The sequence below is a fragment of the Carassius carassius genome, chromosome 48, assembly GCF_963082965.1.
Source record: "Carassius carassius chromosome 48, fCarCar2.1, whole genome shotgun sequence".
In the NCBI taxonomy this organism is placed as follows: Eukaryota; Metazoa; Chordata; class Actinopteri; order Cypriniformes; family Cyprinidae; genus Carassius; species Carassius carassius.
The window spans coordinates 9,793,863-9,797,668 of record NC_081802.1 but is presented as its reverse complement, the minus strand read 5'-3'; positions in this window follow the sequence as shown (position 1 = coordinate 9,797,668).

Below are 3,806 nucleotides of genomic sequence, written 5' to 3'. Positions count from 1 at the left end.
TTTTAGTCTGATTAATGATTAGTGATTACGGAAAGCAGTAAATGATTACATACTCGCACGGCACTGTATAGTGGGGGATGGGACGTTTTCAGAAACGCTGTGATTGGTGGATAGGATATGGAACATGCATGCGACTGGTTATGTCACTGTCACTGACAACAACATAACCAATCACAGTGTGGCAGACGCTTCATAGCGCCAACTGCAATGTTTAATTTTAAATAAATGTAGCCTACTGGCAGTCTGGCACTGGCACACGTGAGTGCTCATTTTCCGTGGGTGCTCGGTATTTTCCGTGGGTGCTCGAGCCCCGGAGCACCCACGGTATCGGCACCTATGTGTGTGTGTACAGTACGTATGTATGTGTGAGTGTGTGTGTGGGTGTTTGTGTGTGTGTGTGTGTGTGTGTGTGTACATATATACCATATAATTATGGTAGGCTTACAGTGGCTGTCTGATATACTTTAAAATAAACATTTATTATTTAAAAGCCCATACATGATGATGTCCGGTGCAATTATTAATTTAGAAGTGGGGGATGGGGGAGGGGGAGCCAAAATGTTTTGCTGCATACCCATCTAACACTGGATAGTTGCGCCCCTGCTTGGAAGTTAGCATCATACTAGAGAAAAATGGTATATGTGAGGATTTCCAGTCAGGATTTAGACCGTATCATAGTACTGAGACTGCTCTCCTTAGAGTTACAAATGATCTGCTCTTATCATCTGATCGTGGGTGTATCTCTCTATTAGTTTTATTGGATCTTAGTGCTGCGTTTGACACAATTGACCACAACATTCTTTTGCATAGACTTGAACACTTTGTTTGCATCAGTGGAAGTGCATTAGCATGGTATAAATTGTACTTATATGACCGCCATCAGTTCGTAGCAGTGAATGAAGATGTATCATATCGATCACAAGTGCAGTATGGAGTACCTCAAGGCTCAGTATTAGGGCCACTACTCTTCACGCTTTATATGTTACCCTTTGGAGATATCATCAGGAAACATGGTGTTAGCTTTCACTGTTATGCTGATGATACTCAGCTCTATATTTCTTCACGGCCTGGTGAAAAACACCAATTTGAAAAACTAATGGAATGCATTGTCGATATAAAAAACTGGATGACGAGTAATTTCTTACTGCTAAATTCTGAAAAAACAGAAGTGTTAACTATAGGACCTAAAAACTGCTGTTGTAATAACCTAGAACACTGTCTAAGACTTGATGGTTGCTCTGTCAATTCTTCGTCATCAGTTAGGAACCTAGGTGTGCTATTTGATCGCAATCTTTCCTTAGAAAGCCACGTTTCTAGCATTTGTAAAACTGCATTTTTCCATCTCAAAAATATATCTAAATTATGGCCTATGCTCTCAATGTCAAATGCAGAAATGTTAATCCATGCATTTATGACCTCAAGGTTAGATTATTGTAATGCTTTATTGGGTGGATGTTCTGCACGCTTAGTAAACAAACTACAGCTAGTCCAAAATGTAGCAGCAAGAGTTCTTACTAGAACCAGGAAGTATGACCATATTAGCCCGGTCCTGTCAACACTGCACTGGCTCCCTATCAAACATCGTATAGATTTTAAAATATTGCTTATTACTTATAAAGCCCTGAATGGTTTAGCACCTCAGTATTTGAATGAGCTCCTTTTACATTATAATCCTCTACGTCCGCTACGTTCTCAAAACTCAGGCAATTTGATAATACCTAGAATATCAAAATCAACTGCGGGCGGCAGATCCTTTTCCTATTTGGCGCCTACACTGTGGAATAACCTACCTAACATTGTTCGGGAGGCAGACACACTCTTGCAGTTTAAATCTAGATTAAAGACCCATCTCTTCAACCTGGCTTACACATAACATACTAATATGCTTTTAATATCCAAATCCGTTAAAGGATTTTTAGGCTGCATTAATTAGGTAAACCGGAACCGGAAACAATTCCCATAACATAATGTACTTGCTACATCATTAGAAGAATGGCATCTACGCTAATATTTGTCTGTTTCTCTCTTATTCCGAGGTCACCGTAGCCACCAGATCCAGTCTGTATCCAGATCAGAGGGTCACTGCAGTCACCCGGATCCAGTACGTATCCAGACCAGATGGTGGATCAGCACCTAGAAAGGACCTCTATTGCCCTGAAAGACAGCGGAGACCAGGACAACTAGAGCCCCAGATACAGATCCCCTGTAAAGACCTTGTCTCAGAGGACCACCAGGACAAGACCACAGGAAACAGATGATTCTTCTGCACAATCTGACTTTGCTGCAGCCTGGAATTGAACTACTGGTTTCGTCTGGTCAGACGAGAACTGGCCCCCCAACTGAGCCTGGTTTCTCCCAAGGTTTTTTTCTCCATTCTGTCACCGATGGAGTTTCGGTTCCTTGCCGCTGTCGCCTCTGGCTTGCTTAGTTGGGGTCACTTCATCTACAGCGATATCGTTGACTTGATTGCAAATAAAAGCACATACACTATTTAACTGAAAAGATATGACATCACTGAATTCAATGATGAACTGCCTTTAACTATCATTTTGCATTATTGACACACTGTTTTCCTAAAGAATGTTGTTCAGTTGCTTTGACGCAATGTATTTCGTTTAAAGCGCTACATAAATAAAGGTGACCTGACTTGACTTGACACTCGGTTACTACAAGGGGGGCAAGGTTTCATATTTTATTGCAGCAACACTGGGCGCCGCCATTGGCTAGCGGACCCCAACCTGGTGTTAGCATTCCATTGACTCCCATTCATTTTGGTGTCACTTTGACAGCGAATAACTTTACATGAGGCGTTTAAAGCGTTTATTTACTGAGGCATTTAAAGACTCCATTTGTCCATTAATTATTTCTAAAGAAACATGAAAATGTATAAAAGGCTCCATTACCTTGTATCTTATTTTATGGCCCCATAGAAGCAGTTTTTGTAAAACTAGGCTAACGATTGCGTCATAACCTGCGGAATTCTGTCACACAGTAGATAAATTACCATAAGGACAGGAGGAGAAGCTCGCAGGCAATCTTTTACTGTCTATGAGGCTATCGGGGGGATGTGGAGACATGAAGTCAAGGGTGATACTTAATCAAAATACTTACAAAAATTTGCTCCTGTTCACGCTCACCTTCTCTGCAAGATTCGGTGGGTGATTCAGATTTCTCTTGGCACAGCTATTAGAAGACTTACAAATGTCAGAAAGGTTGCTAACATGACATCTATGTCATCAAGCTCAGTTTGAGTCTGCGCAGTACGCCCAACCCCCAGGAAGTGCGTGCTTCTAATTGACTTCACTCTCCGTTGAATCCAATGGGGTCGCTGTGTCCATTTCTTTTACTCTCTATGGTTACTACTGCATACGCAGGATGGCTGCTCCGCCTGAGATTGCAGATCCCAAGGACACATTTAAGTCTCTTGTGTGGGAACATTTTGGTTTTCCAGTGGAGTACAGGAATGGAATTTGTGTCGTAGACAAAGCACACACAATCTGTCGTAACTGTTTCTCAAAACTTACTTATACGACAGGAAACACGTCTAATATTCAAGCGCAACTCCGGAGACATCACCCCAACATTGATATTAGCGGCACACATAAGAAGCCTCTGTAGGGAAATTTACAGTTAAAACCCAAGGACCAGATATGTCGCAATGAAGACCAGGAGTCAGAGATGAGTTCAATTAATAATAATGATTTTACCTGAAGAAAATAGTTCAGCTTCAATACTCTCGACGGAGTTCGTAGGCCGCCCCCGTACAACTCAAAATCAACCACAGTTATACCCTGACAGAGGATACT